Genomic DNA, 23,436 nt, shown 5'->3' with positions numbered 1-23,436 from the left:
AGTTGAAGAAAGTTTTAAAATAATGATTCTCCCCCCCAAAGTATTTTTCCGAACAATTGGAAACAGAGCAGGTCCTTTAGAAGAAGCTTCATTGCTTGAAGGAAGATTCATCAAGATGAGAAATCAAGAGGGAGTAGCATCTATCAAGACACCATTGTTTAATGGATCCAACTTGTTTTTATGGAAAGTCAGAACAAGATCTTATCTGTAGTCACTTGGGGATGATGTTTGGGGAATCGTTGAAGGAGGCTATCAGTATCTATCCCACAAATGAAGCAGAAAATAAAAAAATATGAGACCAATGAAAGGTTTTTCAATGCTCTATTGGGAATCTTGGAAGAATCAAAATTTGTAAAGTTCATGCAGCTAAATACCGCAAAGGCTATTTGATATAAGATCATCTAGAGTTATGAAGGCGACACTAATCTAAGGAGTGCCAAACTTCAAACCTTTCAAGTTCAATATGAAACCCTCAGAATGCATACTGATGAAAGTATTAGAAGTTTATCTCTTAGGGTAGATGAGATATTTAATTCAATGAGAAATCTTGGTGATGAAGTAAAATAATCAATGGTTGTTGAGAAAATGCTAATATCTCTAAACCAAAAATTCGATTCGAAAGTCTCTGGCACTAACGAAATGAAAGATTTGAAGAACCTTACTGTTGAACAGCTTCATGGGATCTTAAAATCTTATGAAATGGGAAAAGGGGTTCCTTCAGATATAAGAGAAGCAACATCCAAAGCTACTTCTAAAGGAAAAGAAAAGGAGGAGTTTAAGGAATCAAGTTATGTATCAAAAGAAGAAGAGGTAAACTTTGTAAACTCGGACCATGTAAGAACTAGCATATTTAGAAGTAAGCTTCCTTTCAAATGTTTTTATTGTGGAAGAGTTGGTCATTATGCTGCTAAATTCCATTATAAAGGAAACCATGAGAAAGGGAAAAATTATGCAAAAGTAAATTTTAGAGGAAGGTTTGAAAACAAGAAAATTTTCTACACACACGAAGATAGTGATGGTCTTTCAAACGCTGAAGCGGGTGAGTCTGATCATGAATATAAATTACCTATGGCATTTGAAGATAAATGTGTTGATGGGTTTGATGATGTTTTTATGGATGTTATATAAGAAAAGGATAATCTCATTGAAGAAATAACTCAGCTTAAAAAATTTAGAAAAGGAGAGACATAATGAAAAGTTAGAACTAGAAATAGTAAGTCTAAGAAAGGAACTTGAGAAAACAAAAGGTGTATACCTTAAATTTCCTAAAGGATCTGAGACCCTAGAAGAAATCACTAAAGTACAATGTTCTCCTCTAATAAAAAAGGTCTTGGACAAGAAAGGATTGAAGGTTCAAATGTCTCTCGGGTAAATCACCCTTACCACAATCAAAAGGGAAAATACACAAAATAGTACTATACTCACAAGAACTTCTACTTCAATGGTCAATGCTTCACTTGTCATAATTTTGGTCATAAGGCTTCTCAATGTGTCACTTATAAAACTATCATGACTAGAGAAGAAAGAAAACAAAAGAATGAAATAGGATTAAAGCAATACTCTGAAAATACTTTCTCACCTCTCCAAGATGAAAAAAATGTTCCATGTGCAATAAATTTGGGCAAAGAGAAACTGAATGTGGAAGAAGAATGTGACCAACTCTTCAGAATGAACAAAAAGAAACAACATCGAAGGTATGTAAAAAAGAAAACCATAGAATCTGAAAATTGTGGGTTAGCTTTGTATGCGATCAAGAAAATATGTGGTACATTGATAATGGATGCTTAAAGCATATGACGGGTGATAAAGATAACTTTATTTCCTTTAATGAAATAAAGAAAGAACAGAATGTAACCTTTGGAAATAACTCACCTTCTGCTATAAAAGGAAAAGGAACTGTTTTGCTAAAGGATAAGGTTAAAGCTGGAAATGTTTTGTTTGTTGATGGATTAAGCCAAATTTTTAAGTGTTATTCAAATGTGTGATAAAGGACATGAGGTTGTTTTCAGATCAAATAATTGTGTGGTACAAAATCTAGATACAATTAAGATCATGATAAAAGAACAAGAACTCCAGGTAATGACTATGTCTTGGAAGGCAAACAAGAGCATTGTTACTTGAGCAAATCAGAAGAATTTTGGCTTTGGCCCCAATTATTGGGACATCTAGGCTTCACTCAATTACACAAGTCAAGCAGAATGGGAATAGTATGTGATTTTCTTAACATGTCTTTGCCAGAAAACATCATATGCAAATAATGTCACTTTGGTAAGCAAACTAGAGTTCAATTTAATGCTAAAGAAGGTACTTTAAGTAAGCCAATTGAACTTATTCATACTGATTTTTGTGGTCCTATCAGAAACAAGTCTCCTTGAGGTGAACAATACTTCATATTATTCATTGACGATTTTACTAGAATGTGTGGGATTGGCTTATTGAAACATAAAGATGAATCATTTGATAGATTTAAGGTCTTTAAAGCTCTAGTAGAAAATTAATTAGACTTAAAAATAAAATGTCTTAGATCTGATAGAGGAGGAGAGTTTATATTAGATGAGTTTTTTTTCTTTTTTTTGTTAACAACATGGTATCAAGAGGCAATTTTCTATAACTAAAACTCCTCAACAAAACGGAGTGGTAGAAAGAATGAACAGAACAATCCAACAAATGGGACATGCCATGCTTGATGAGTCTGAAACACCTCATACCTTCTGGGGAGAAGCAACACATAGAACCGTAAATATCCTCAAAAAAACTCATATTCAGGTAAATAATGATAAAAAATCCTCATGAACTTTGATTTGGTAAGCCTACGACTACCAAACATTTCAAAGTTTTTTGGAAGAAAATGTTACATAAAGAATAATGATGACAAACTTGGAAAGTTTGAATTTAGAGATGATGAAGGAATTCTACTTGGATACTCCTCTAGAAGCAAATGATATAAATGTTATAATAAAAGGTTTCAAAATATTGTTGAATGCATTGATGTTGTAATTGATGAAACATACAAAGGTACCAAAAGGGAAGCACCAACAAATGACAAACTTGTTCCTACAAAAATCCAAAAGGATTTAGGAGAGGGGATTAATAAAGCACCAGAAAAAGGAATTGAAAGCACAAAAGAAGCAGAAAAGGCTTCGTTAAGGTATGTTCAGAAAAATAATTAGAAATCTCAAATTCTAGGTGAAAAGGAAGCTAGAGTACAAACTAGAAGAACTCTTATTGGGACTTCCAGTTATCTAGCCTTACTATCTACTATTGAACCTCAAAATGTAAATCAAGAAATAAAAGATGAATGTTGGGTTAAGGAAATGAATGAAGAACTTGATCAAATAGAAAAGAACCATACATGGGAACTAGTACCAAGACCTCATGATAAAAATGTTATTGGGACAAAATGGGTATTAAAAAACAAACTAAATGAAAATGGAGAGGTAATTAGAAACAAAGCAAGACTCGTATGCAAAGGCTATGCTCAATAAGAAGGAATAGAATTTGAAGAAACATTTGCACCCATAGCCAAATTTGAAGCCATAAGAATGGTCCTTGCATTTTCAAGCTTTCATAACTTTCAAGTATATCAAATGGATGTTAAATCTGTATTTTTAAATGGAGATCTAGAAGAAGTTTATATTGAACAACCTGAAGCGTTAATTATAGGAAATGATAAAATTATTATCTACAAACTTAAGAAGGCTCTATATGAGCTAAAACAAGAACCATGTGCATGGTATTATCATCTTGATAGGTATTTTTAACAACAAGGCTTCACCAAGGGGTCTGCAGATAGAAATTTATATGTAAAGATGGATAAAGATAACTTTTGATAGTTTTTGTTTATGTTGATGACATCATATTTGTAAGAAATGAAGAATCTATGATTCAAGGATTTTCTTTAGTTATGCATCAATAATTTCAAATGTCCTTACTTGGTGAACTAAAATACTTTCTTGTTCTTCAAGTTCAACAAACAAATAATGGTATATTTATCTCACAAACCAAGTACCTCAAGCAGATTTTGAAGAAATATGGAATGGAAGACTGCAAACCTGTATGCAAACCTATGGTAACAGGATGTAATCTTAGTTCACATGATGATTCTCATTCATTTAACCAACCAGAATACAGATCTGTGATTGGGATCTTACTCTACCTTACAGGCACAAGACCAGATATTATGCACGCAGTTGGGATTATGGACGATTTCAAGAAAATCCTAAGGAAACACATCTCCATGCAGTCAAAAGAATATTCAAGTATTTACAAGGAATTCAAGTTTTTGGTCTATGGTATCCCAAAGATGCAGATTTTTCATTTCATTCTTACATAGATGTAGACTGGGCAGGTCATATTGATGATTAGAAGAGTACTAATGGAGTAACATTTTATTTAGGACCTCACTTGGTATCATGGTTCAACAAAAAACAAACCTCCATTTCTTTATCTACTGCTGAGGCAAAATATGTTGTGGCTACATATTGCTGCACTCAACTTCTATGGATGATGCAAACATTGCAAGAAATTCAAATCACTTGTCCTCAACCTATACCTATTCTGTGTGACAATACTAGTTCCATAAGTATCTCTAAAAATCATGTCATGCACTCAAAAACCAAGCATATTCCAATCAAATATCACTTTTTGAGAGAACATGTGCTTGAACAAAAGGTAAAATTGGAATGTGTTCCCTTAAAGGAACAAGTTGCAGATATATTTACAAAGTCACTTCCACGTGATTCCTTTGAATATCTCAGACAAAAACTAGGAGTGGTCTCGGCCACATCACTTTGTTAATTATTATGATATATCCTTTATGTTCAAGGGGAGCTGAGACCAAAATTACTATACTTTACTTTACTTTGCGTGGATCACATGAGGGATAGTTGTGTATATATGCGAGTTTGGTTCTAGACAATAGTGTATGTCTCTCTATGAAGAAGAAACTATGGGACAAACTCAAGGAGAGGTTTTGGTATATTTCAGTTAGTGGTTCTATGGCCCTCTTCTTCTAATGTTGACTAGTTACAATATATTGTTCCTCAAATGAAACTTATAAGTAATATTCGCTTATGATGGTTGTTAAATTACATTGCTGCTTTGATGGTCTTACTGATTGATGAAGTTGCTTTTATGACTTTACTATGAATATGATTAATCCTGACAGTGAACAAATGGCACAGGTTTAGGGGGATGATTTGTTATATTTCTAATAATACATAGTTGGCATTATTAATTCTTGAGAATTCCTTTTTGCATAATTATGATCATATTGTTGCTATTAGATGCTCATAGCACAAATTATTACATGGTGAATGATGGTTGTTGATGATTATCATGGTTGCCTCTCTATTGAGGTTTTTGGTTTTGATTATAAATGTCATATTTGTCTCTTGATTTAAAGGTCATATAAAGACTCGTGATGTAAGATTGTAATGTTTAGCTATGTTTGGACTATTGGAGTCAAGTCAATTATGTATGTAATCCCATTGTTTTGGGCACTTGATGTAATATTGAGTCAAATATGTAACCCCACTATGTTGGGTGATTGATGTTAGCATGAGTCCTTGATGATAGGAAATGCAATATTTGGCTGAGTCATAGCATCATGTACTTATTTTCATATCTTCTAGAAGTTTTAGCATATGCTCAGGGGGGAGCATGGGCAGTGGTCATATTCAAAAACATCAGATCTACAATGTTCATCTCTCCAAAAGGAGAACGAAGTATTCATTCAACATTAGTCAGCCCTTTTCCCTTGATGTCAAAGGGGGAGAGAACATTGGTGTTTGGAGAATGCTTGGTGACTTGGGAAATAATAGTGGCATGTATACATATATGTTTACAGGTATTTTTCAGGTGGTGGTAACCAAAAACCAAAGTAGTTTCCATCAAGTCCAAAGGGGGATATTGTTGGCATTATGACTAATGTGTTGTCCTTGATGACAACCTACTTGATAAATATGTCAACATGATGGTAGTAGGACGAGTATACAGGCTAGTACAAATCTGACAAAGAGATTGGATAAAGGAATATCAGTTCTAAGAGAGAGGAATGATAAAGGTAAAATATTGGAAAATATACGTGGGTCCTGTGAACAAAGACCACGTACTTATGTGGGTATGGTTAAGAAAAGTTGCGTATAGTTTCTATACCATGGTATTATCAATATCAGGGTTCTTTACGATGGTATTGGCCCATAATAATGAGCGCTCCAATGGATATTTGATCCCATCAAAGAATACCATCGACATTACAAAAGGATTGGCCTAAGGTATTGGCTAAGTCCTAAGCTATATAAGGAGATGGAGATCAAAGTGGTATGTGTGCAAGTTATGGGTTATGAATGAATGGTTTGATCTAAAATAGGTGTACACCAAGGAGAATCAAGGAGGTTCAAATTGGATAGATCTGAAAATATTGGAGTGACTAATAAACATGATTTATTGATCCTTTAGGATTATGTCTAATAATGATAAATATGTGATGATAATGATATTCTACCATGAACATGTGATAGTAAGGGTTGAGAAATATGTTTTGTGTTTGTAGTGAATGACAAATTCAGTAATTACAGATATGTACACAGGTTTTCTTAAAAAATATCATGTACATATGTGGATCTACTTCAGGGGGATCGTGTATATATTCTAAAAATTTTCAGAATCAATACGCAGGTGTGAAATATTAAAAGTGCATACATATGGGGGTATTCTTTATAAAAGTTAAGCACAACTGTTAGGGCTTTGAAACATGAACTGTTAATGATTGTTGATCAGTACTGATATGTTTTCTGCTGTCTGTCAATGATGTCTCTCTCATAATGATCAACATTTGATAGTACTGTTTGGTTTGAATTAATTGTGGAATGAAATGTTAACTAATTGGTGATGCTGCTCTATAGTGATCTGTATTTGGTTATGTGATCTATGATGGGTTTAATATGTGATGCAATGATTGTTTTAGTGTGACAGTGGTTCAGATCCAGGTATTAGTGTTTTTGAGATCTATATGCAGGTATGCTTTAGGAGAAGCACATACAGATGTATGTATGATTAAGAGCAGCAGTGTATACAATCTAATGTATGCTTGATCGGGGTTTACGGTGGCAGCAGTTCGTTTCTGTGATGTGTAACAATGTTTGTCTTGGTATATTAATGAGTGGCTATGCATTGGCATGATCTGATCTAGGTTGATCTAATTGCATTGGTTATAAAATTTGATTTGATGATTTAGTTGGTTTATTATTTGAGTAATTGATTTCAAAATAGCTAAAAGTGGATCTAGTTTGAAACATTCTGAAAAGTGATCCATAAAGAGCTGAGGATAGCAGTCTTTAGAAAGGGGGTTGTAGCTCCCTTCAAGTAGAAGTTGGAAAATGAGAGAAGATTGTAGTCTTCTACAGGTAGGAGCCTGTGTACTAGTTAAAGTCTGCACCAGTACAAGATTGTAAGAAGTTTTTTTTTTAAGAAGACAAAAATGACAACATTGGTGGTTTTCTCCCACATTGGATTTCCACCAAAAATATTGTTGTTCATGTGTGTTGATGTGTTTCTTATGTGTCGATGATCTATCTGCTCTCTATTACTCATATTTTTTGCTTAATACATGTTTTAATGAAGTAATGATGCACTCGTTAAATCTTAACAAATTATGAATTATATATAAAGCTAGTTAACTGGATATATGCAGTTTGATTTCGTCATAGTTGCATATGTATGCAGGTTTACTGAATAACAACTGCATACAGAAATTGGAATAAGAAAAGTAAAGTTGAAGTAAGTTTTAAAATATTGTTTCATCCCCCCCCCCCTCAGTATTTTTCCTAAAAAATTTGCATAAAAATGCACTCGTAAATTTAAATAGAAAACAACACCGATACACAATTGTTTCCTAAATTTAGAAGGTAAAAATGAATTACATTGTCTAGGTGCTCTTTTAAATATATACCACAACGTTATGTTAAAAAAATATTAGCATAGTTTCGGGATTTCGAAAAAATAAAATAAAATTTAGTCATGTTGGTGCATTGAAAAATTAAGACAGCCCAGAAATGTTAGTGTGATTTTTATATAAATGCACTAGTGCGCTTCAGTATCGAACACACCGATGTGCTGAGAAATTGAATAAAAAACGTGTTTTTTTTTATTATTATTATTTCAAAAACCAGTGACAATTGATTTTTCAAAGTCTAATTTGATAAAGCCTTTTAAATAGTAAAATGTTATTCACCATTTCATTATTTTACCCAAAATTTCAAGGGAGTGATTTGCACGCGAGATATACTAGGAGCACTGTGCAACATCAAAAAGCACTTTGGAGCAACAGAACTAATCAAAAAATCAAAAGCGAAAAGTTATTACGATTCAATCAAAAACCTATCTAGTAAGTTTTAAATTTTATTATTTATTTTACTAATAGAAAAATTTACAATTTCTTTTAGGGTTTAATTAGAAGAGAGATCATTTGCAAGAGAAGATCAAATCAGAGTTGAAAAATATTTTGGATCCACTGAAAGACCAGAAGTTGAAAGGTATGGCCATTCACTTAAAAGCCCGAAGAGCAAGAATCTTAAATTTCATTGTTAAAATATTTTACAATTTTTGATAGATTTATTCACAATTTAGAGAAAAAAAAAACTTGTATAATAAAAAATTTACTATAGATTTTACTAGTAAATGTTTTACTATTTCTGCTCCTATTTAAATTTAATTAAAATTCAAAAACAAAAAAATAAATATTTACCTTAAACCCTTGCTTCTTCCTGAAAATTTTCACATTAGGATTTAAAGCTCTCTACCACTTCACAATTAGGGTTTTTCAATTTAGGCATTTTAGATTTGATGGGTTTTTGTACTTACTATATATAGGAAATTTTATATATAAAGTAGGGGAATTACTTATTGAATTAGATCCAAACCTTGTTATCCCTCTCTGTTTTTTTTAAATGGTTATATTTTGCGTGGTGCAGCATATGTAACATATGGTTTTTTTTAAATTTAATTTAATTTTTTAGCTGTGTATTTTTTATTTAAAAAAGTGTTTTTTATTTTTATTTGTTAATTTAAATTTTCTTTTGTTAAATTATGTATATTTTTGTTTTTTTTTTTGTTTTTTAATTTTTTTTTATGATATTATTTATTTATGTTTTATTTTTTGTCTAATTTTTTATATTTATAAGTTAATTTTATTTTATTTTTTTACATTTTTATAGTTTTTTTTTTATCTTTTTTTTAATCTTTTTTATAGTTGATTTTTTTTGTCACGTTTTAAAGTTTTTTTTTATGCTTTATTTCTTGTTATTATTTAAAAAAACAATATATATATATATATATATTGAATTTTGGGTGTCTTTTGTATTATTTTTTGTTTTTTTCTTAATTGTTTTTTTAATATTATTTTCTTTGTAATATTTTTTTTGTTTTTTTTTTCATTTTTTTTCTTTTTATCAATATTAAAATTTTAGTTTTCCGTTATATTATTTTTTGTGTTTTTTTTATTGCTTTTATTTTTTTTCATTATTTGAATTTTTGTTTTCTTTTGTATTTTTCATTTTTATTTCTTTATACATTATTTTTTACGGGGTCTGTGTCAATGCTCATCTAGCAACCTGATCCCATTATGGGCAATTTGATAGTTGATTTTAAGATTTTCGTTATAATGAATCGAGTATGCCCCCACAATGTATCAATTTCATGGTTGGTCTTTATGTTTTCATTACAATAGGTCGAGTTCAACTACACCACGTGTTGATTTTTAAATTTTTGTTGCAATGTATCGGGTTGTCTTAGGCTAAGATTTTAAAATTGCTATATATTTAGCATTTAAAGAATGAATTACTCTTGGGTGTTCACTTTTAAAGATTTTTGTCATAAAAAATTTCCATAATGTCATGCTTGAAATATTTTGAAAACTTGAGATCTTTTTGTAGTCATAATCTTTGGTTTTAATTGCATGGTTGAAAAATTGTCAAAATTTTAATGTTTTTCTAAGTCATGATATTTTATCTTTAATGCTATGGTTGAAAACAATTACAATTTGAGGGTTTTTAGAGTCAAGATATTTTATCTTTAACAACATGGATGTAAATTGTTGGAATTATCAGTTTTGAGATATGATATTTTATCTTTAACATCATGTCCGAGAATTGTTAGAATTTTACAGGTTTTCAAAGTACAGATATTTTATCTTTATTCCATTGCTAAAAAATGTCAAAATTGTAATCTGGTTTTTGTTTTTGTTATTCTAGAATCAACACTTATTTTTTCAAGGGTGTTTTTCTCATCCATTTTGCACAAAAAAAATGGTTTTTACTTCCATTTAAAAAAAATGTTGAAAATTTACCCTAAAAAAGACATCATTCTGGAATACACAATTTTCATTTTTGGGTTGTTTTTTCATGTTTTTTGGGGGGGTTTGGGCTAGAGTGCATGTTTTGAGGTAATAGTTCTCGTTTGATCAGTAATTATGTTTACTAAGGGATTGGCCTGAGGTATTGGCTAAGGCCTAAGGTATTGGTTAAGACCTAAGCTATATAAGGAGATATAAATCAAAGTGTTAAGCGTACAAGTGATGGGTTATTGATCAATGATTTGATCTAAAATAGGTGTGCACCAAGGAGCATGGAGGTGTCTTAGATCTGATAGATCTGAAAGTATAGTAGACTGCAATGAATATGCTTACTTGATATTTTATGATTATGACTAATAGTGATAGATTTGTGGTGGTAATGATACTCTGAAATGAATGTGTGACAAAAAGGGTTGCAAAGTATGCTTTGTGGTTGTAGCGAAGGCATGATTCAGTGATTACAGATATGTATGATGGTTTGCCTCCGAGAGGTTGCGTACATACGCGAAACTTCTTTTGGGTAATTGCGTATACATTTTGTGAAATTTCATAATTTGTACATTACTGTCAAGCATGAGAAGCGCGTACATACACATGTTTTCTTTGTAAGAGTCGTGCATACATGTTAGGTTTTTGCAGTATGAACTATTGATGATTTTTTATCAGCTCTGCTATGTTCGATGTTGCCTGTCAATGAAGTTTCTCTCATGATAATCTGTGTTTAAAAGTACTAATTGTGTTCAATTGATTATGAAATAGAAGTTGACTAATGATGATGCTATTATGTGGTGATCTATATTTAGTTTAGTGATCTATGTTGGCTTCAGTATGTAATTAATTGATTGATTCAATGTGACAGCGATTTAGATTGAAGTGTCAATTATTGAGATCTATACGCAAGTATTCCTCAAGGGAAATGCATACATACACGGGTATGATTCATAAGAGTAGCATATACATTCTGACATATGTTTGATTAGAGATTGCAGTGACAACATTTGGTTTCTGTGATGAATAATATATGGTTTGGTATACTTATGAGTGGTTCTGCATTGATATGATCTTATAAGAATTGGTTTGATCTAGTTGCATTGGTTGTCTAAGATTCAATGATTGATTTTATGATTGAGTTGGTTCAATGATTGGATGAGTTGATTAAGTATTTGGTTTCAAAATTGTTACTTGGTATTGGGCTTAATGTTGGAAGTGGGCCTAGTCCGAAAATATGATGAAAAGTGGCCTACATGTTTGATGTTTAGAGTCAGGTGGATCCATTATAAGACATTATGAAACATGGTCCCTAGAGGTGTTGAGGATTGGAGCCTTTAGTGAGGGAGTCAAAGCTTCCTTCTCGTAGTAGATGGTAAATCTAATAAGGGGTTGGAACTCCCTTCCGATGGGTGCCGGTAAAAGAGATCAGGGGGTTGGAGCTCCCTTCTAGTGAGTGCTAGAGAATGAGAGAAGGTTGTAGCCTTCTGCAGGTAGGTGCCTTTGTATTGGTATGAGTCCGTGCTAGTACAATATTGTAAGATGTATTTCTTTCTAATAAAAGTAGAAGACAAAGATGACAACAATGGTGGTTTTCTCCCACACTTGGTTTCCACATAAAGATCATGGTGTCCTCATTTGTTATTGTGTTTCTTATGTGTGATGGTTTATTATGTTCTTACTTCTCATGGTTATTGTTTAATTAATGTCTATTCAAGTAATGATGCATAGTTTCAAGTAGAACAAATGATGAAATAAATGAAAATTTACTTTACTGGATTCACACTATTTGTCTTCATCACAATCATGTACATACTCTAGTTTGCTTGATGACATTAGCGTATAAAAATATGAATAAGAAATGGAAAGTTAAACTAAGTTTAAAATACTGATTCACCCCCCCCCCCCTCCCCTAAAATTTTTTCCCAACAATTGGTATCAGGGAAAGTCACTTCAGTTGAAGCTTAACCGCTTGGAGTGGATCAAGGATGATGGGAAAGGAGAAGATAGCTCAAAGGAAGGAGTTAGAAAACTATGGTAGTGGCAGTGATATATCAGATGTAGTGACAGTTATAGACGTCTGCAAATATTCAGCTTTGGGAGCACCTCACTTTCTATTGATCAAGAATGAAGAAGACAGTAACAAAGAATTATCAGGTATGGGTTTTTGTTCTAATTGTGGTCGATTTCCTTGTCTATGTAATAATGATGATAGCTAAAATGACATTTTATCAACTAAACTTGCTATCATGGGTAAAAGTGAAATTAAGCATTCTAAATAGATAACAGTTTCAAAAAGGATAGCCCTAGAAGCAAAAGAAGAGGGCAAGTTAGAAACAAAGGATAATAAAGTTATGTTTATGCTAAGTAATGATAACTATCAGGAATGGAAAGAAGAGATGAATTCTAAGTTAATGAATCAGGATCTGATCTCCGGAATTTAATATGTAATGGTTTCACTAAAACTCCTCCATCAAGTGAAGAATTACAAATGAATAATGTTGCATTAAATGGAATCATCGGTAACATACCTGATTCAACATTAGGAGAGGTTATGCACTATGAAACTACAAAGAAAGTATGAGATAATCTGCAGGTCATCTATGAAGGAAAAAAAAAGGGAATATTTCTCAACAAGTAATCTTATTTCTAAAGAAAATAATGATGAATCAAAAGATAAGTATTTTATGTCAGATGGAGTTACTGATTTAGAAGAAGACAGGTTAGAGGAAGCTCCTAATTTCAGAAGACTCAATCTTGCTTTGAAAATGATTATTAATCTTAAGGATAAGATGCAAGCATATGATAACAGGGATCATGTTGCAATAGAATCTAAACAATATTGTGAAGGACTTGAAGCTGAGATTGTCTCTCTAAGAGCATATCTAGAAAATTCAAACAAGAAAAAAGAAGAGCTACTTCAAGTATTTGAAGAACAAAAAAATGGGTTGAAGAATTGGATTATCAAGTTAAAGGAGCAATTGGAAGAAGGAAGAAATGTTGAAGAAGGAATGAGGAAGGAGTATTAGGTAAAGGAAGAACAATATCGAAGAATGGTGGTTGAGGTAAACATTCTAAAAGGTAAATTTGAAGAAAAGGATAAACAGTTAAGATTTCAAGATAGTACTTAGATTTTGGATAACATTCTTAGTAGTCAAAGGTCTCCCCCCATTAAATCCGGTCTACAGTAAAAGAAGAATATAGTTTAGAGGCGTATACAAGGATCTTGAAGGATAACAAATATGAAATATGAAATTATTATCAAAGAGATAAGAAATGAACTAGATCAACATCCAAGGAAGATGATTTTTCAAAAGAAATCATTTTTTCCCAATAATAGAAACAATAATCTATTCTCTCCTCTGATTAATAATGTTGAATACTTTATATGCCATAATTATGGACATGTTGGATCCAATTGCAAAAGCAAATTATTTCAATCTCAAGAAAATAACCACTTCATAGGAATATCATCAGCTCCCACGTACTCAAGTTTCTTTAAAGGATGTTGGGCATGGAATCCCCACACAGCATGTTTTGGGGATCAAAGCCCAAGTTTTGAGTAATATTGTTGTAAAAACTCCACGAATTGCAGGCATGGAGCGTGAATTGTATGTTAGAGTCATAGGGTTGTCTGCCCTAAGTTTTGAATGTAGTGTCGACCTACCCATGGTCCGCGGACCATGGGATTGTATAAATAGAGCAAGGCTCTAAGTTGTAAAGAAAGTAACATAATGTATGTATAGAATACGATAGCGAAGCATAGAGCAAGAGTCTAAGTGTCTTGGGTCGTAGTAGTAGGGAGAAGCTCTACAGCTGAGTGTGCAGAGGCCTAGTAGAGTCCGCAGCTGACTGCGCGGACCCTGCAGCTGAGTGTGTAGGGTAGGGTTGAGACTGTAACAGAAGGAAGAAAATAATAAAGAGAAGTTTTATCTGAATCCTGTGTATTTGTTCTCAGTTATTACATGTTTGATATTACTTGCAATTATATTGTTATTTACTGTGAGCACTTATATGAATTGTGAATATTGTTATGTATAACTAAAAGTGTATAAATAAGTTCAGTTAATCACCTAATATCGAGTTACGAGTAAGGACTTGGGTAATAACACTGATCGAGCCTCGAGTAGGGTTGCGCGAAGGTAGCATCTCAGGTTGCGAGGTACAGGTAAGTGCTCATAGCGACGTGCATGCAGGGTCAAACTGCGGACAACTAGAAACCATCAGACATCTCTAGGGTGTGGAAACCTAGTTCTATCACCCTCCCATACTACTTCGGGTGAGACCTGAGTCCGTGCTCTGCAGATTGTTGTCGAAAGGGCCAGTATTACCGTGATTTGTTTGGCTAAATCACCTCTGAACCTGGGTCAGGCCCCAACAAGCCAACAAATGGTTCCATTGCCGGGACCAAGATCTGCATAAGGGATGTCTGATGTCATGTCACTGGAATCCAACAAAGAAATTGTTAGAAAATTATATATTACAAAGCAATGGAACACATAAAATATTTCAGAAATATAAACATAGAAAAACGCATAAAATAAGAGAGACACAGATATATGTGGTTCACCCAGTTTGGGATACATCCATGGAGTAACAGTTAGTCCTTCTTTTATTATATTATCCAGCAAATTGAAGAGATACAACCTACAGTAGATCCACTGTAACACCCTCTTCACTCTCAATCTCCTCTCCCTTCCTCACTTAGAATACAGATATGCATAGATGCAATATAACCCTCATATATAATGAGGGGTTTGCTTCTAGGGCAAAAAACCCTAAATTAAACATAACTTCTACCATCAGATCATTCGCCTAATGAATGGCCCAGATTGACTAGAAAATACTAGACTTTTACAAGGCAATTTTACATCTATTTTTTAGCTTCGGGGGCGCTGCCCTTGAACCCCCTCCGGGGAATTGCTGGCCCTCAAACCCTCTAGCCAGGAGGGATTAGCCCCCCTGGATCCGTATGGGCGGGACAAGTCCCCCCCGCACCCCCTTGCGTGGAGGGGTGTACAGTCTTCCTGGGGTATACATTCGGCTGAAACCTTTGAATACAGAAGATAATCAGGCTCCACACCCAACAATCTCCCACTTAGAGACTGATTATAGCAACTCCACTATTACTTCATTTGATAGACAATGACTCCACTTTGGACTTGGCCGTTTCTCATCTTCTTCATCATACTTGAAGACCAATTGAAACTGAGCAGATTCTTAGTTTCTCCCTGGTTACAACATTTTTTAACATATCTGCAGGATTCTGGCTAGTGTGTATCTTATCCAGTTTCAATTGTCCATCTTCCAATGTTGACCGTATGAAATGGTACTTGAGCTATATATGTTTATTCTTGGAACGAAATGCATAGTTCTTTGCAAGATGTATGGCACTCTGGCTGTCACTGTATAACTTGCCCAACTCTTGCTTCTTGCCCAATTCATCCAGAAACCTTTGTAACCAAATCATTTCTTTACTAGTCTCTGTAGTAGAAACATACTCTGCTTCTGTTTTTGAAAGTGAAACAACACTTTGGATTTTTGAAACCCAACTGACAGTTGTTCCGCCTACAGTAAACACATACCCTGTTGTGCCCCTCATGTTATCTCTATCACTTGCCATATTTGCATCAACATATCCTTGTAGAGCAATGTTTGAACCACCAAAGCATAATGCTTGATTTGTGGTACCTCTTAAATACCTGAGAATCCACTTCATTGCCATCAAATGTTCTTTTCTTGGATTGTTCATGTACCTGCTTACAACTACCACTATATGTGCAATATCAGGCCTTGTGTAGACCATTGCATACATTAAGCTTCCAACTGCTGATGCATATGGAACTTTAGACATATGAGCCATTTCTTCTTGAGTCTTGGGACTCACCTCATTACTTAATTTCAAATGGCTAGCCAAAGGTATACTAACTAGTTTTGCATTCTACATATTAAACCTTTTCAACACCTTTTCTATGTACTCACTTTGAGACAATGTTAGTTTGTGATTCTTCCTGTCTCTAGTTATTCTCATACCAATGATTTTTTTTGCAGCACCCAAATCCTTCATTGCAAATGAGTTTGTCAATTTTCTTTTGAGCACATTTATTTCCTGCATGTTAGAACCTGCAACAAGCATGTCATCTACATACAATAACAATATTATATAGCTGCCATCATTTTTGCCTTTTGAGATAAACACAATGATCAGAGTGACATCTAGTATAACCTTGTTCAGACATAAACCTGTCAAATTTTAGATACCACTGCCTTAGAGCCTGTTTTAAGCCATACAAGCTCTTCTTCAACCTGCACACTAGTTTCTCCTTCCCTTTTACCTCATATCCTTGTGGCTGCTGCATATATATCTCTTCCTCCAAATCCCCATGGAGAAAGGTTGTCTTTACATCTAACTGCTCAAGATGCAAATCTTCAATTGCTACTAGACTTAAAATAGTTATGATTGAAGTCATTTTAACAACAGGAGAAAATATTTCATAAAAATCAATACCTTTCTTCTGTGCAAACCCCTTCACCACAAGTCTAGCTTTGTACCTCTATTTTCCTCCATCTTCTTCCTTTAACCTGTAAACCCATTTATTCTGCAATGCTGTTTTACCTGCAGGCAACCTGACTAAGTCCCAAGTCTGGTTATGTGCTAAGGAGTCCATCTCTTCTTTCATGGCTTGCTCCCACTTCTTCCTGGTTTCTACCTGCACTACTTCTTCATAACATTCTGGTTCACCAGAATCAGTCAACAATACATAATATAATGAAGGAGAGTATCGTTCAAGTGGTCTACTTATCCTGGCAGATCTTCTAACACCACTTTTAGGTGTTTGAAGTGCTTGTTGCTATTGTGGTTGTTGTTCTGGATGTTGATCATTATGATTTTCAGGAACCATCACTTTTGCTGTGATATTGTCAAGCGCTGTGTATTCTCTGTTTTCTTTTTCTTGTTTCTTTTCCTGCAACTGATTCTTATACAAGACCTTTTCATTGAATATTACATCTCTGCTCCTAATGATTTTGTGAATTTTATAATCATATAAGTGATAACCAAAATCATTAACACCATATCCAATAAAGGTACATTTATTTGATTTTCCCTCAAGCTTTGTTCTATTTTCTTTGTTAATGTGGACAAAGGCTTCACAACCAAAAGTCTTTAAAAATGAGTAGTTTACCTTTTTACCTGTCCATGCCTCCTCTGGAATACCACCATCCAAGGAACTTGAAGGCCCTCTATTTATTAGATAAAAAACAATATTTACAACATCTACCCAAAATTGTAAAGGCAATCTTGCATGCAATATCATGCACCTTGCACGCTCCATGATTGCCCTGTTCATCCTTTCTGACACACCATTTTCTTGTGGTGTTCCTAGAACTGTCTTCTCTCTACGAATTCCATTCTCTGAACAATACCTATCAAGCTCTTTGCTGCAATATTCATGTCCATTATCTAATATGAGACACTTCAACCTTTTCCCTGTCTCATTTTCAACCAAAGCTTTCCATTTCTTGAAAGTATCAAATACATCAGATTTATTTCGAATACAATAAATCCAGGTTTTTCTGGTTGCATCATCAATAAAAGTAACATAATAATGAGAGCCACCAAGAGATGATACCTGAGCAGGTCCCCATACATCTGTATTTACAAGCTCTAATTTTTCGCTCTTCTTTTCTTTCCCAACTTTAAGGAATCTAACTCTCTTCTGTTTTCCATAAACACAATTCTCACATAATTTTAAATCAACATGCTTCAAACTTGGTAACAAATTTCTTGAGTGAAGAATCTGCATCCCCTTCTCACTCATGTGCCTGAGCCTATGATGCCACAATGCCATATCTTCTCCTGTAGAGGTTAAAGCATTAACAGAATTAGAAATACCATTGCATAAATACAATGTATCAACCTTTTCTCCTTTCGCTATTACCAGGGATCCTTTAGTGACCTTCCAGGTTTTATCTGTGAAATTAGTTACGCAACATTCACCTCCCAACTGCCCTGTTGAAATCAAATTTTTCTTCAGATCTAGAACATGCCTTACCTTGCCACTAATTTCCATTTTGCTGTTTTATGAAAACTGTACCCATTCCAACGATTTTACAGGGTTTATCATCACGCTATCGAAATTGTCCAAAATCTCCTTGTAATCATGAAAATGTTTCTTATCAGGTGTGGCATGGAATGAGGCCCTTGAATCTATCACCCAGGCATCAATAATATTTTCTAATGAAAGAATCAAAGCATCTTACAACACATCACCTGTTACATTCGCTTCATGATTAGCTTCTTGTTGCTCATCTCCTTCTTTTCCCTTCCGAGACTTGTAGTCTTTCTTCAGGTGTCCTTTCTTCCCACATTTCTAGCACACTATCCCCAATCTGGACTTGGATCTGCCTTTTCTTGACTTACTGTGATATCCTGGGCTCTTTCCTCTTTCCATTTTTCTTCCCCTAGTCTCTACAGTCAAAGCATTACCTGATGTCTCATCGGAGTTTTTCCATCACATTTCCTCGCTAAGGATTGCACTGACAACATCATCAAACTTTAAAGTACTAGATCCAAAGATAGAGTTACTAATGGCCATAACTAAACCATTCCAACTTTCTGGCAATGAGCACAGAAATAACAGAGCCCTAACTTCATCATCAAAATTTACCCCTAGAGAACTTAACTGACTTGTAATTGTATTAAAATCATTTAAATGATCTACAATAGATCCACCTTTTGACATCTTCATATTAAATAAATGCTTCATAAGAAATACCTTATTTGAGGCCAAGGGTTTTTCATATAGTTTGGCCAATGCCGACATTAAACCCTGTGTTGTCATTTCCTTTGAAATATTAAATGCTACTGACGCTGCTAGGCACAACCGTATTGTTCCAAGTGCCTTTCTGTCCAGAATATCCCATTCTGTGTCTGTCATACTCGTCGGCTTCTTTGTCTTTCTGCTCAATAGTAGGTACAAATATTTCTGATACAGATAATCTTCCATCTGCATCTTCCATAGCTAGTAGTTTTAGCCATTGAATTTTTCGACCCTAAACCGACCATCTTTCGCCATTTCTCCCACTCGATCCAGGAACCCTTCTCTCCTGCGAGTTTATTAGCCAAATAGACCTTCGGCTCTAATACCAGTTTTTAGAAAATTATATATTACAGAGCAAAGGAACACATAAAATATTACAGAAATATAAACACAGAAAAACGCATAAAACAAGAGAGACACAAATATATGTGGTTCACCCAGTTTGGGCTACATCCACGGAGAAACAGCCAGTCCTTCTTTTATTATATTATCCAGCAAACTGAAGAGATACAACCTACAGTAGATCCACTGTAACACCCTTTTCTCTCTCAATCTACTCTCTCTTCCTCACTCAGAATGCAGATATGCATAAACGCAATACAATTCCCTCATATATAGTGAGGGGTTGCCTTTTAAGGAAAAAAACCTTAAATTAAACATAACTTCTACCGTCAGATCATCCACCTAATGAACGGCCCAGATTGACTAGAAATTACTAGACTTTTACAAGGCAATTTTACATCTATTTTTTAGCTTCGAGGGCACTGCCCCCGAACCCTCGCCGAGGGACCGCTGGCCCTCGGATCCCCCAGCTGGGGGGGATTAGCTCCCCTGGACCCCCACGGGGGGGACAAGTCCCCCCCGCGTGGAGGGGTGTACAGTCTTCCTGGGGTATACATCCAGCTGAAACCTTTGAATACAGAAGATAATCAGGCTCCACACCTAACAAAAATAAATTGAAGAGTGGTTGGATAGAAAGATTCATGAGTTTGCAGCGCAGGAAAATAGGAATCCGCGAGTATCAAAGGAAGTGGTTAGAGTGCTTCTTACATACGGAAATCCATGAAATTTTCTTTGCATCCTTCCCCTCTGATCTGTACGAGTGGATCGCGAAGCTAGCAGATAGTGAGGGAAGGTGTAGGCTCGACAAACCGATTGTGTGGACTCCAGAATTGGTGCGCAGACTAGAAGCGTTAGAAGATAAGATCGTGTGTGATGTGGACCATTGGCTCGATCGAATTATAGGGGGATTTATCATCGAGTTCGCGTAGGTACGACTGTCAGCTACAACGAGGCAGAATGACACTTCCTCAAGGGACTACGAGGTAAGTACATTAAATCATTGAACACTTGGATCAAAATGTTATTGTGTGAAAAGCAGGTTATGCGAATAAATTTATGTTTTGGACTACGCGAAGTGGGAGGATCTACAGAAACGAAGGTAGCACAGAGATAAAAAATAACCCCTTGATTTCGCCACAACAGGAAAGTGAGGAAGAGCTCGCAAAAGTTTCTCCAAGAAGTGCGATCAGTCTGATAAGGCAGTGAATTCCGTTCATACCACCCCCACCTACACCACCACCAGTTTCACCATTGTCACCCCCATCTCCACCCACATCACCTCCGCCACCACCACAGTTCAATATGGTAAGTGTGATCAAACTGCTGGTTTTCAAAGGAGTAGGGAATGAAGATCCGGACCAATTCTGGTTCGTAGTAAAGGCTGTATGGGAAGCACAAGGAGTCGTGGATGACAATATAAAGAAGGCAATGCTGATAAGCGCATTGCAGGATTGCGAACTAACGTGGTACATTAAGCATTCTAATGACTATCCAAATGCAGGGATCACAGATATCCAAGCCGCACTGAACAGGGAATTTAGCAAGCCAAAATCAGAGACAATCGGTTATTGGGTTTAAGGAAATCCGGATGCTTCCAGGTGAGACCCCATGGGATCTGGACTAGAGACTAAAGAGTATGATTCGTGAGGCCAACATGACCTTCACAGATGGAAAATACCACGCATGGTTTGTAGCATCACTAACACTGCATTTAAGGACGGCGTTGTCACAACAAAAGCTATCCACCCAGGACAAAGCTTTGGAGATTGCAATGAGATTGCACGAGACCCCTATACAAGATCCTGGTCTAGGAGTCCAAAAGATCCACACACAACTGCAAAATTTGTGTCTGGAAATGCAGAGTTTGAAACAAGATAGGACAACTCGGCCAGAGGTGCACGAGGAGGTATGGTGCATAAAATGCAACGGCTAAGGGGACAACATGGACCACTGTCCAATTTTCGTGAATTAATTGGCGAGAGGAGGGCTGATGCCATTAAGACCAGAGGCACAAGCAGGACTGAGCGTGGTGCCTACATTATGGTGCGCGATTTTTCAGATAGGAGGAAAACACACTACAGATAACTGTCACCTATTACAGAAGTATACACAGACATCCCAACAATTGTTTTGTAATTTCTGTAGATCGGTAGGCCATGATGAGTGCACCTGTAGAAGTTACGAGCTGATGATGGATCAGACTTTTGCCTATAGAGTGCAGACCGAAATGCGAGCCCTCGATCCAAATGCGGGGATGGCGCGTGCTGGATTTCAGGGGCACGGGCAAGGTCGCGGTGGAATGGGACCAGCAAGGGGTCGCGGACAACTAATTTGTTACAATTGCAGAGGGTCGAGGCACTATGCCTGTGATTTTACGAATCCAACAAGAGCATCATGTTTATACTGTACCCAATTTGATCATGAGACAGAGGAGTGCCCTACACTAATAGCGAGGTTGCGCGAAAAAGGAGTACTCCAGCCTCCCCCGACTCAAAACCTACAAATGATGAGGTCGGGGCCATGCGAAGAGGACCCAAATGTAAACATAGTGCTCCGAAGTGGTATCACAACCAGAGATGACAAAGGTAAGCAGCCAAAAGAAAGTGCGTGGGTTCGCAAGGCTCCTACAAAGGAACCTGAATTTGATTTAGAGCGTGTGAAGGAGACATTCATGGAAGCTAAGAAGAGCTTCACGGAGGCCTCTACTTCAGGTAGAAAAGATCAACTAGAACCAGGGATGGATCCTTCAATGCTCACTACCTTTTTGGAGACATGCATGAAACTGTTGCGTGATAGCAAGGCTGTAAAGGGACTGCAGGAACTTATCACTAGGTGCGTTGGGTTAGGAGAACCGCGTGTAGTCCGAAAACTTGGAAAGCATGCATTGCGAACAAGAAGGGAAATGAGATTGACTGCGCAAATCGAAGAGTATGAAATGGATCAAGTAATTCTGGATCTTGGATCGGACGCGAATGTACTACCAAAACAAACATGGGAACGCATGGGTAGACCCGCGCTACAATGATATCCTATTCAATTGCGAATGGTGAACCAATAGAATATCCTACTGATGGGAATATTGCAGGAGGTAACAGTAGATATCGAAGATGCTAGCGTGCTGGAAAATTTCGAAGTGATAGAGATTTTCGATGAAAGCAATCCCTATCCTGCGCTACTGGGAATGGATTAGGCAACTGATATGAACGGAGTAATAAATCTAAAGAAGCGCAAAATGATTTTTTAGAAAAAGTCACTACGTGTAGTGGTACCTTTAGACCCTGCAAAAGGAGCGCGCTACACAGAACCGATGCACGATGATGATAGTGATGATGATCTTGACTATATCTACAAGATAACCGCTTGAGAGTAGGATTGGGTGAATCCAACAACAGATGGTAGGATTTCATGGGAGCATGAAAACTCTTGCACTTCAGATTCGGACGAAGAAATAGAATGATGGTAGAATCGGTTACACAAAGTAACCACACTCAATTGCAACATGATGGTAAGATCACTGCGCTATGTGACAACAAAGATAAGGGATCTGCTTAGATATGACAGGTTGATAGTGGTGGATGAATTCCTGAACAAATTTGAAAGTGAAGTGCCAGAACAATAGTGGTTCAATGCTTTGAAATGGGCATTGTGCACTATGCCCGCAAGGTGGTGGGTACGCACAAACAAAGTTTCGGGGATTGGCGTGAATGCAGAAGGGGGATGCTTATACAATTTGGAAAACCTTAGCTATGGATGGGAGTCGGTTATGAGGGGTGAAACAACTTACACACCCACCTTTCCAGATGGGTGCAGACATATGGCGCGTAGCCCGCACAAACGCACATCACTCCCATGATAGAAAACAGGAAAAAAAAGCAACAATAGGAAAGACGAAGTGCACCAAAGATTATCCACAAGGAAGCATTTGCTAAGGTG

The sequence above is a fragment of the Pinus tabuliformis genome, chromosome 9 (genome assembly GCF_031772625.1).
Source record: "Pinus tabuliformis cultivar Carrire ecotype Pingquan chromosome 9, CPIR1, whole genome shotgun sequence".
NCBI classification, from domain to species: domain Eukaryota; kingdom Viridiplantae; phylum Streptophyta; class Pinopsida; order Pinales; family Pinaceae; genus Pinus; species Pinus tabuliformis.
This window is presented reverse-complemented; position numbering follows the sequence as displayed.